At 47.6% G+C, this 12,720-nt stretch overlaps 1 protein-coding gene across 1 annotated transcript in view; it reads left to right on the top strand.

Annotated features, from left to right (window-relative positions):
* tgfb1a (transforming growth factor, beta 1a) overlaps window positions 1–12,720 on the top strand; it is a 38,187-nt gene that overhangs the window by 8,975 nt on the left and 16,492 nt on the right. The window lies entirely within an intron of this gene.

Genomic DNA, 12,720 nt, shown 5'->3' on the forward strand with positions numbered 1-12,720 from the left:
CAGGAACTAATGGGGATCCATAATAAACCCCAGGAAGAGTAGCTGCTGCCTTAGCAGGAAGTAATGGGGATCCATAATAAATACAAATACACATCTATTTTGAGATAAGCTCAATCCAGAAAGTGATGTCTGTATCTGTTCTGTATGTCTGTTTTTTATATTGACATTTTTTATTTCACCTTTATTTAACCAGGTAGTTGAGAACATGTTCTCATTTACAACTGCGACCTGGCCAAGATAAAGCAAAGCAGTGCGACACAAACAACAACACAGAGTTACACATGGAATAAACAAACGCACAGTCATAAACACAATAGAGAAGGTCTATATACAGCGTGTGCAAATGGCGTGAGGAGGTAAGGTAATAAATAGGCCATAGTAGCGAAGTAATTACAATTTAGCAGATTAACACTGGAGTGATGGATGAGCAGATGATGATGTGCAAGTAGAGATACTGGTGTGCAAAAGAGCAGAAAAGTAAATAAAAATAATATGGGATGAGGTAGGTAGTTGGATGGGCTATTTACAGATAGGATATGTACAGATGCAGCGATCAGTAAGCTGCTCAGATAGCTGATGCTTAAAGTTAGTGAGGGGAATGTAAGTTTCCAGCTTCAGCGATTTTTGCAATTTGTTCCAGTCATTGGCAGCAGAGAACTGGAAGGAAAGGCGGCCAAAGTAGGTGTTCGCTTTGGGGATGACCAGTGAGATATACCTGCTGGAGCGTGTGCTACGAGTGGGTGTTGTTATGGTGACCAGTGAGCTGAGATAAGGCGGAGCTTTACCTAGCAGAGACTTATAGATGACCTGGAGCCAGTGTGTCTGGCGACGAATATGTAGCGAGGACCAGCCGACGAGAGCATACAGGTCGCAGTGGTGGGTGGTATATGGGGCTTTGGTGACAAAACGGATGGCACTGTGATAGACTGCGTCCAGTTTACTGAGTATGTCTTTTTTTTGTCCATTATGTATGTCTGTATGTCTGTTCTGTCTGTGCTGCATGTCTGTTATGTATGTCTGTATGTCTGTTCTGTCTGTTATGTGTGTCTGTTCTGTATGTCTGTGTGTCTGTTCTGTGTATCTGTTCTGTGTGTCTGTTCTGTATGTCTGTGTGTCTGTATGTCTGTGTGTCTGTGTGTCTGTTCTGTATGTCTGCTCTGTATGTCTGTTCTGTATGTACAGTGCATTCTGAAAGTATTCAGATTCCTTGACTTTTTCCAAATTTTGTTATATTACAGCCTTATTCCAAAATGGATTAAATACAAAAATGCCATCAATCTACACACAATACCCCATAATGAAATCACAATATCCCATAATGACATCACAATACCCCATAATGACATCACAATACCCCATAATGACATCACAATACCCCATAATGACAAAGCGAAAACAGATTTTTAGACATTTTTGCTCATTTATTACAAATAAAAGCAAAAATATCTTATTTACATAAGTATTCAGACCCATTGATAAGAGACTCGAAATTTAACTCTGCATCCTATTTCCATTGATCATCCTTGAGATGCGTTAAGGCACAGATCTGGGGAAGGGTACCAAAAAACATCTGCAGCATTGAAGGTCCCCAAGAACACAGTGGCCTCCATCATTCTGAAAATGGAAGAAGTTAGGAACCACCAAGACTCTTCCTAGCGCTGGTCGCCCGGCCAAACTGAGCAATCGGGGGAGAAGGGCCTTGGTCAGGGAGGTGACCAAGAACCCGATGGTCACTCTGACAGAGCTCCAGAGTTCCTCTGTGGAGATGCGAGAAGGACAGCCATCTCTGCAGAACTCCACCAATCAGTCCTTTATGGTAGAGTGGCCAGACGAATGCCACTCCTCAGTAAAAGGCACATGACAGCCCGATTGGAATTTGCCAAAAGGCACCTAAAGGACTCTCAGACCATGAGAAACAAGAGTCTCTGGTCTGATGAAACCAAGATTGAACACTTTGGCCTGAATGCCAAGCGTCACATCTGAAGGAAACCTGGCACAATCCCTACAGTGAAGCATGGGGGTGGCAGCATCATACTGTGGGGATGTTTTTCAGCAGCAGGAACTGGGAGACTAGTCAGGATTCGAGGGAAAGATGAACGGAGCAAAGTACAGAGAGATCCTTGATGAAAACCTGCTCCAGAGCGCTCAGGACCTCAGACTGGGGGCGAAGGTTCACCTTCCAACAGGACAATGACCCTAAGCACACAGCCAAGACAATGCAGGAGTGGCTTTGGGACAAGTCTCTGAATGTCCTTGAGTGGCCCTGCCAGAGCCTGGACTTGAACCCGATCGAACATCTCTGGAGAGACCTGAAAATAGCTGTGCAGCGACGCTCCCCATCCAACCTGACAGAGCTTGAGAGGATCTGCAGAGAAGAATGGGAGAAACTCCCCAAATACAGGTGTGCCGAGCTTGTAGCGTCATACCAAAAAAGACTCAAGGCTGTAATCGCTGCCAAAGGTGCTTCAACAAAGTACTGAGTAAATGGTCTGAATACTTATGTAAATGTCGTATTTTTTGCAAAATTAAAAAAAAATGAAAACTTTTTTTGTTTGTCATTATGGGGTATTGTGTGTAGATCAATGAGATACATTATTTTTTTTAATTATCCCTTTTAGAATATGGCTGTAACGTAACAAAATGTGGAACTAGTCAACATGTCTGAATACTTTCCGAAGGCATTGTATGTATGTATTTCAGTGTGGAGGAGGTAGGAGCAGCAGATATATAGCCATCCTGCAGGAATCTGGTTCCTCCCAGTGTAATTACAGAGCTGTCTATCTCTCTGCCTGTCACAACAGCTGTCCCTGGCTTACCTGGGTTAGACAGGAGGCCTTGATTAAACACACAAATCCCTCCACACCCAGGGTTAGCACGCAGCCTAACACACAAGGGGGATGGGGTTCCACTCTAACCTAGCATGCCATACAGGGCTCCACGCTCCTGTCCCCACACCTAGTCTGGTAGTATTCATTACACACTCCTTACACATTCATTACACACTCCTTATACACTCATTACACACTCATTACACACTCATTACACACTCATTACACACTCCTTATACACTCATTTCACACTCCTTACACACTCATTACACACTCATTACACACTCATTACACACTCCTTACACACTCATTACACACTCCTTATACACTCCTTACACACTCATTACACACGCATTACACACGCATTACACACTCATTACACACTCATTACACACTCATTACAGACTCATTACACATTCATTACATACTCCATACACACTCATTACTCATTCTTTACACACTCATTACATACTCCGTACACTCATAGCCGATGGAAGTAGTTTGGGCGGGGGCGGGGACATTTTTTTTACCCACGCTGCAGACGGATATATCTGCACTACTTTTGTCAGAAAAAAAATAATATTTTAATTTCTAAATTTAAAAAAAAATTGATATTACTATTATTTTACATTTTCTTGTGCGTTGATGCAAAATTTTTGCAACACCCTCTGCAGCCTTACTTCTCACAGCTGAGCTTACACTCATCTCCTGGAATAGAACACCACGCAGGGTTCGCATTTACACTAACATGCAGGACCTATTGCACGGGGATTGGTCTGCACACAGCTAGCCCGGTGCTCCAAGCTAGCTCCAGGCTAGATAACATTAGGTTGTTGTGGTCATCTATACAGTTTCTATAGAGATGCTATATTATATATATATATAGATATATAAATATAGATATTTAACTAGGCAAGTCAGTTAAGAACAAATTCTTATTTACAATGACGGCCTACACCGGCCAAACCCGGACGACGCTGGGCCAATTGTGCGCTGCTCTAATGGGACTCCCAATCACGGCCGGTTGAGGATACAGCCTGGATTCGAATCAGGGTGTTTGTGGTGACGCCTCAAGCACTGAGATGCAGTGCTTTAGACCTCTGCGCAACTCGGGGATCCAATATAGCAGTGTCCATCACGCGTCTGCCACTGACGTGTATGTTAAGTGGGTGTTAAGCGGAAAGCAAAAGTATCAATGGGAAAGTACAATATTACAGCCGTATAACTGACAAGGTCTTGAAAAGGGGAAGTGGCTTTATTCACTGCAAATACTGTGTTTCCTAGTGCCCTATACTGGCCTCTACTATATTATGGATGCGTAAGGCAAACCAGCCGCGTGTGGAGGACACGCGATCTCTCGTTCACAACATTTTGTAATTGAAGTCAACTGACGAAGCAGGAGGCTGGCTTGTGACTCTTAGTGATCGTCAGATCTCAGGGCGGGTGAAGTCACTGCACGTTGGCTAGTTCTCACTAGCTAGTGTACATACTGATGGTAAGTAACAGTGATGTATAGTGAAGTGCTGGTTCTTCCTGGTTCTGTCTGGTTCTGTCTCCAGGTGCTATCAAAGTGGGTTTACTGGAGCTCAGCAGCAGAGCTAATATTGAGCTGTAACAGGCTGCTGTAGTTAGGGCTGGTATTGAGCTGTAGCAGGGTTAGGGCTGGTATTGAGCTATAGCAGGGTTAGGGCTGGTATTGAGCTGTAGTAGGGTTAGGGCTGGTATTGAGCTGTAACAGGCTGCTGTAGTAGGGTTAGGGCTGGTATTGAGCTGTAACAGGCTGCTGTAGCAGGGTTAGGGCTGGTATTGAGCTATAACAGGCTGCTGTAGCAGGGTTAGGGCTGGTATTGAGCTATAACAGGCTGCTGTAGCAGGGTTAGGGCTGGTATTGAGCTATAACAGGCTGCTGTAGCAGGGTTAGGGCTGGTATTGAGCTATAACAGGCTGCTGTAGCAGGGTTAGGGCTGGTATTGAGCTATAACAGGCTGCTGTAGCAGGGTTAGGGCTGGTATTGAGCTATAACAGGCTGCTGTAGTAGGGTTAGGGCTGGTATTGAGCTATAACAGGCTGCTGTAGCAGGGTTAGGGCTGGTATTGAGCTATAACAGGCTGCTGTAGCAGGGTTAGGGCTGGTATTGAGCTATAACAGGCTGCTGTAGCAGGGTTAGGGCTGGTATTGAGCTATAACAGGCTGCTGTAGCAGGGTTAGGGCTGGTATTGAGCTATAACAGGCTGCTGTAGCAGGGTTAGGGCTGGTATTGAGCTATAACAGGCTGCTGTAGTAGGGTTAGGGCTGGTATTGAGCTATAACAGGCTGCTGTAGCAGGGTTAGGGCTGGTATTGAGCTATAACAGGCTGCTGTAGCAGGGTTAGGGCTGGTATTGAGCTATAACAGGCTGCTGTAGCAGGGTTAGGGCTAATATTGAGCTGTAACAGGGTGCTGTAGCAGGGTTAGGGCTAATATTGAGCTGTAACAGGCTGCTGTAGCAGGGTTAGGGCTAATATTGAGCTGTAACAGGCTGCTGTAGCAGGGTTAGGGCTAATATTGAGCTGTAACAGGCTGCTGTAGCAGGGTTAGGGCTGGTATTGAGCTATAACAGGCTGCTGTAGCAGGGTTAGGGCTGGTATTGAGCTATAACAGGCTGCTGTAGCAGGGTTAGGGCTGGTATTGAGCTATAACAGGCTGCTGTAGCAGGGTTAGGGCTGGTATTGAGCTATAACAGGCTGCTGTAGCAGGGTTAGGGCTGGTATTGAGCTATAACAGGCTGCTGTAGCAGGGTTAGGGCTGGTTGTTACGCACGCCTCTGTGAAGAGGGAACGCAACACCCTGCTGCAACTCAACTCCCCGTGAAGCAAAAGAGGTATGAACTGTAGGTGGGAGAAAGGACGACAAAGGCAGAATTTACCGTTTACTAGGATTTATTTCCTACACGGTAATATGGGGAAAAGGGGCTGGACGGAACCAAAGGAAAGAAAGTAAATATCAAAGCTCCCCCTCTCCTATCTAACCTGCCTACCCACTTAACTTACCTAACTTAGCACCACCTGGTGCCCTAACCAAAATACACGGGGTGGGCCGTCCATGTCTTACCTAGTGTGCCTAGACAGTGAATATACTACGGGTATATGTATGCCCGCGGGCCTCTTGCCTAAGCACTCCCAAAGTGCCTTCTCCTTCCCCCCTGGGAGCAAATGAAACAGATTGATTATTAACAATTTCACAAACACTCAGAAACACAGGACATCAATGAGGCTCTGTCTGACTGAGCAACAAACTCACAGAATATACCAACTACTCCCAGCGACAACGAACACAGTAAATTACTCCAACGCCATCAGCCTCCTCTCTTAGCAAATATCTCTCTTTCAATCAAACTCTCTGCATTCCTCAGCCTTCAATGATCTCTCCCTGCCTATCCTCTCTCTAATGATCTCTCCAAAACATTCAATCTCTCTCTCTAATCCTCTTTCTTCTAATCATCTCTCTTCTGAACAGAACACTGGCTTTTCTAGCTTCATGTGGCAATGGTGATTAGAAACAGCTGTATCCTGACGAGGGGCTGGGGTCAGCTCTCCAATCATCAATTAGCCATTGAGTCGACCAATCAGCTGGTTGGGGAGAACTCAGGAAGCTATCTCCTGAAACAAACACACTCAACTACAAATCACAACACAGAAACTGGGGAACGTAACACTGGTATTGAGCTATAGCAGGGTTAGGGCTGGTATTGAGCTGTAACAGGGTTAGGGCTGGTATTGAGCTGTAACAGGGTTAGGGCTGGTATTGAGCTATAGCAGGGTTAGGGCTGGTATTGAGCTATAGCAGGGTTAGGGCTGGTATTGAGCTGTAACAGGGTTAGGGCTGGTATTGAGCTGTAGCAGGGTTAGGGCTAGTATTGAGCTATAGCAGGGTTAGGGCTAATATTGATAATATTGAACTATAGCAGGGTTAGGGCTAATATTGAGCTGTAGCAGGGTTAGGGCTAATATTGAGCTATAGCAGGGTTAGGGCTAATATTGAGCTGTAGCAGGGTTAGAGCTAATATTGAGCTATAGCAGGGTTAGGGCTAATATTGAGCTGTAGCAGGGCTAGGGCTAGTATTGAGCTCCAACAGGCTGCTATAGCAGGGTTAGGGCTAATATTGAGCTGTAGCAGGGTTAGAGCTCATATTGAGCTATAGCAGGGTTAGGGCTAATATTGAGCTATAGCAGGGTTAGGGCTAGTATTGAGCTGTAGCAGGGTTAGGGCTAGTATTGAGCTGTAACCGGCTGCTGTAGCAGGGTTATGGCTAATATTGAGCTGTAGCAGGGTTAGGGCTAATATTGAGCTATAGCAGGGTTAGGGCTAATATTGAGCTATAGCAGGGTTAGGGCTAATATTGAGCTGTAGCAGGGTTAGGGATAATATTGATCTATAGCAGGGTTAGGGCTAGTATTGAGCTGTAGCAGGGTTAGGGCTAATATTGAGCTATAGCAGGGTTAGGGCTAATATTGAGCTGTAGCAGGGTTAGGGCTAGTATTGAGCTCCAACAGGCTGCTATAGCAGGGTTAGAGCTAATATTGAGCTATAGCAGGGTTAGGGCTAGTATTGAGCTATAGCAGGGTTAGGGCTAGTATTGAGCTGTAGCAGGGTTAGGGCTAATATTGAGCTATAGCAGGGTTAGGGCTAATATTGAGCTATAGCAGGGTTAGGGCTAATATTGAGCTATAGCAGGGTTAGGGCTAGTATTGAGCTGTAGCAGGGTTAGGGCTAGTATTGAGCTCCAACAGGCTGCTATAGCAGGGTTAGGGCTAATATTGAGCTATAGCAGGGTTAGAGCTAATATTGAGCTATAGCAGGGTTAGGGCTAGTATTGAGCTATAGCAGGGTTAGGGCTAATATTGAGCTATAGCAGGGTTAGGGCTAATATTGAGCAATAGCAGGGTTAGGGCTAGTATTGAGCTGTAGCAGGGTTAGGGCTAGTATTGAGCTGTAGCAGGGTTAGGGCTGGTATTGAGCTATAGCAGGGTTAGGGCTGGAATTGAGCTATAGCAGGGTTAGGGCTAGTATTGAGCTATAGCAGGGTTAGGGCTAGTATTGAGCTATAGCAGGGTTAGGGCAGGTATTGAGCTGTAACAGGTTTAGGGCAGGTATTGAGCTATAGCAGGGTTAGGGCTGGTATTGAGCTGTAGCAGGGTTAGGGCTAATATTGAGCTATAGCAGGGTTAGGGCTGGTATTGAGCTGTAGCAGGGTTAGGGCTGGTATTGAGATGTAGCAGGGTTAGGGCTGGTATTGAGCTGTAGTAGGGTTAGGGCTGGTATTGAGCTGTAGCAGGGTTAGGGCAGGTATTGAGCTGTAACAGGCTGATGTAGCAGGGTTAGGGCCGGTATTGAGATGTAGCAGGGTTAGGGCAGGTATTGAGATGTAACAGGGTTAGGGCAGGTATTGAGCTGTAGCAGGGTTAGGGCTGGTATTGAGCTGTAGCAGGGTTAGGGCAGGTATTGAGATGTAGCAGGGTTAGGGCAGGTATTGAGCTATAGCAGGGTTAGGGCTGGTATTGAGCTGTAGCAGGGTTAGGGCTAATATTGAGCTGTAGCAGGGTTAGGGCTGGTATTGAGCTGTAGCAGGGTTAGGGCTGGTATTGAGATGTAGCAGGGTTAGGGCTGGTATTGAGCTGTAGTAGGGTTAGGGCTGGTATTGAGCTGTAGCAGGGTTAGGGCAGGTATTGAGCTGTAACAGGCTGATGTAGCAGGGTTAGGGCCGGTATTAAGATGTAGCAGGGTTAGGGCAGGTATTGAGATGTAACAGGGTTAGGGCTGGTATTGAGCTGTAGCAGGGTTAGGGCAGGTATTGAGATGTAGCAGGGTTAGGGCTGGTATTGAGCTGTAGCAGGGTTAGGGCAGGTATTGAGCTGTAGCAGGGTTAGGGCTGGTATTGAGCTGTAGCAGGGTTAGGGCAGGTATTGAGCTGTAGCAGGGTTAGGGCTGGTATTGAGCTGTAGCAGGGTTAGGGCTGGTATTGAGCTGTAACAGGTTTAGGACTAGTATTGAGCTGTAACAGGTTTAGGACTAGTATTGAGCTGTAACAGGCTGATGTAGCAGGGTTAGGGCCGGTATTGAGATGTAACAGGGTTAGGGCAGGTATTGAGCTGTAGCAGGGTTAGGGCTGGTATTGAGATGTAGCAGGGTTAGGGCAGGTATTGAGATGTAACAGGGTTAGGGCAGATATTGAGATGTAACAGGGTTAGGGCTGGTATTGAGCTGTAACAGGTTTAGGACTAGTATTGAGCTGTAACAGGTTTAGGACTAGTATTGAGCTGTAACAGGCTGATGTAGCAGGGTTAGGGCCGGTATTGAGATGTAACAGGGTTAGGGCAGGTATTGAGCTATAGCAGGGTTAGGGCAGGTATTGAGCTGTAACAGGTTTAGGACTAGTATTGAGCTATAGCAGGGTTAGGGCAGGTATTGAGCTGTAACAGGTTTAGGACTAGTATTGAGATGTAGCAGGGTTAGGGCCGGTATTGAGATGTAGCAGGGTTAGGGCAGGTATTGAGATGTAACAGGGTTAGGGCAGGTATTGAGCTGTAACAGGCTGATGTAGCAGGGTTAGGGCAGGTATTGAGCTGTAACAGGCTGATGTAACAGGGTTAGGGCAGGTATTGAGCTGTAACAGGGTTAGGGCTGGTATTGAGATGTAGCAGGGTTAGGGCAGGTATTGAGATGTAACAGGGTTAGGGCAGATATTGAGATGTAACAGGGTTAGGGCTGGTATTGAGCTGTAACAGGTTTAGGACTAGTATTGAGCTGTAACAGGTTTAGGACTAGTATTGAGCTGTAACAGGCTGATGTAGCAGGGTTAGGGCCGGTATTGAGATGTAACAGGGTTAGGGCAGGTATTGAGCTATAGCAGGGTTAGGGCAGGTATTGAGCTGTAACAGGTTTAGGACTAGTATTGAGCTATAGCAGGGTTAGGGCAGGTATTGAGCTGTAACAGGTTTAGGACTAGTATTGAGATGTAGCAGGGTTAGGGCCGGTATTGAGATGTAGCAGGGTTAGGGCAGGTATTGAGATGTAACAGGGTTAGGGCAGGTATTGAGCTGTAACAGGCTGATGTAGCAGGGTTAGGGCAGGTATTGAGCTGTAACAGGCTGATGTAACAGGGTTAGGGCAGGTATTGAGCTGTAACAGGGTTAGGGCTGGTATTGAGATGTAGCAGGGTTAGGGCAGGTATTGAGATGTAACAGGGTTAGGGCAGGTATTGAGCTGTAGGAGGGTTAGGGCAGGTATTGAGATGTAGCAGGGTTAGGGCTGGTATTGAGCTGTAGCAGGGTTAGGGCAGGTATTGAGCTGTAATCGGCTGCTGTAGCAGGGTTAGGGCTGGTATTGAGATGCAACAGGGTTAGGGCAGGTATTGAGATGTAGCAGGGTTAGGGCTGGTATTGAGCTGTAGCAGGGTTAGGGCAGGTATTGAGATGTAACAGGGTTAGGGCAGGTATTGAGCTGTAGCAGGGTTAGGGCAGGTATTGAGCTGTAATCGGCTGCTGTAGCAGGGTTAGGGCTGGTATTGAGATGCAACAGGGTTAGGGCAGGTATTGAGATGTAGCAGGGTTAGGGCTGGTATTGAGCTGTAGCAGGGTTAGGGCAGGTATTGAGCTGTAATCGGCTGCTGTAGCAGGGTTAGGGCTGGTATTGAGCTGTAGCAGGGTTAGGGCAGGTATTGAGCTGTAATCGGCTGCTGTAGCAGGGTTAGGGCTGGTATTGAGCTGTAGCAGGGTTAGGGCAGGTATTGAGCTGTAATCGGCTGCTGTAGCAGGGTTAGGGCTGGTATTGAGATGCAACAGGGTTAGGGCAGGTATTGAGATGTAGCAGGGTTAGGGCTGGTATTGAGCTGTAGCAGGGTTAGGGCAGGTATTGAGATGTAACAGGGTTAGGGCAGGTATTGAGCTGTAGCAGGGTTAGGGCAGGTATTGAGCTGTAATCGGCTGATGTAGCAGGGTTAGGACTAGTATTGAGCTGTAGCAGGGTTAGGGCAGGTATTGAGCTGTAGCAGGGTTAGGGCAGGTATTGAGCTGTAACAGGCTGAGGCAAAACAGAGGTTTGGTCCTGGGCCAGAGCCAGGGTGGGTCTGACAGCACGCAGACAGCTCCTCCCCGCTCTACCTCCCTCCTCTACCTCCTCCCTCTGTCTCTCCCCTCTGTCTCTCTCCTCTACCTCTCCCCTCTTACCTCTCTCCTCTACCTCCTCCCTCTGTCTCTCCCCTCTGTCTCCCTCCTCTACCTCCTCCCTCTGTCTCTCCCCTCTGTCTCTCCCCTCTACCTCTCCCCTCTTACCTCCCTCCTCTACCTCCTCCCTCTGTCTCTCCCCTCTGTCTCTCTCCTCTACCTCCTCCCTCTGTCTCTCCCCTCTGTCTCTCTCCTCTACCTATTCCCTCTGCCTCTCCCCTCTACCTCCTCCCTCTGTCTCTCCCCTCTGTCTCTCTCCTCTACCTCCTCCCTCTGTCTCTCCCCTCTGTCTCTCTCCTCTACCTATTCCCTCTGCCTCTCCCCTCTACCTCCTCCCTCTATCTCTCCCCTCTGTCTCTCTCCTCTACCTATCCCCTCTGTCTCTCCCCTCTGTCTCTCTCCTCTACCTATCCCCTCTGCCTCTCCCCTCTACCTCCTCCCTCTGTCTCTCCCCTCTGTCTCTCTCCTCTACCTCCTCCCTCTGTCTCTCCCCTCTGTCTCTCTCCTCTACCTCTCCCCTCTTACCTCCCTCCTCTACCTCCTCCCTCTGTCTCTCCCCTCTGTCTCTCTCCTCTACCTCCTCCCTCTGTCTCTCCCCTCTGTCTCTCTCCTCTACCTCCTCCCTCTGTCTCTCCCCTCTGTCTCTCTCCTCTACCTATTCCCTCTGCCTCTCCCCTCTACCTCCTCCCTCTGTCTCTCCCCTCTGTCTCTCTCCTCTACCTATCCCCTCTGTCTCTCCCCTCTGTCTCTCTCCTCTACCTATCCCCTCTGCCTCTCCCCTCTACCTCCTCCCTCTGTCTCTCCCCTCTGTCTCTCTCCTCTACCTCCTCCCTCTGTCTCTCCCCTCTGTCTCTCTCCTCTACCTCTCCCCTCTTACCTCCCTCCTCTACCTCCTCCCTCTGTCTCTCCCCTCTGTCTCTCTCCTCTACCTCCTCCCTCTGTCTCTCCCCTCTGTCTCTCTCCTCTACCTATCCCCTCTGCCTCCCCCTTGTAGGTTTCCACACCGTATCTATGCGCATGTCTACTACGGATCACTTTTCGCTTCACTTTTTCACACCCACTCTCTCGCTCTATGTAACATGTGACAGCTCTCTTCCTGTCCCTGCCTCCCACATCCCCTCTCCACCTCCTTCACCCTCATCCAACCTTCCCTTCCCCCTCTCTCTGTACTATATATCTTTTCCCTCCATTATCTGGCCTGTCTCTGTCTGACTTATATCTGTGTGATAAAATGCCTGGTAAATGGATGGTGTTCAGAGCCATCAGTGGCTTGTCTCTGCTCCGCTCTACAAACCAGGAGGAATGTTTCTGCTCTACTGCCATGAACCACATATAGACTAGATATGATACACACAGAGTGGTTTCTTATAAGGCAAGCCCAACAGTAAATGAGTACAGGTGGAATGGCTGGCTACTTGTTAGACAGGCAGCTGTACAGTTAATTGTATACTGTAGAGCTGAAGGACATATAGCATTCCCAGAGCTGAGGTAAACACCAATGGTTGAAACACTATTGTTGATTCAAAAGAAGTCCGTTTGTTGATTACTTTTTTTGCAACTAATCACATTGATGCTACGCGGCTACAGTACATTGATGCTACAGTACATTGATGCTACAGTACATTGATGCTACAGTACATTGATGCTACAGTACATTGATGCTACAGTACATTGATGCTACGCGGCTACAG

The sequence above is a fragment of the Salvelinus namaycush genome, chromosome 34 (assembly GCF_016432855.1).
Source record: "Salvelinus namaycush isolate Seneca chromosome 34, SaNama_1.0, whole genome shotgun sequence".
Classification (NCBI taxonomy): Eukaryota; Metazoa; Chordata; class Actinopteri; order Salmoniformes; family Salmonidae; genus Salvelinus; species Salvelinus namaycush.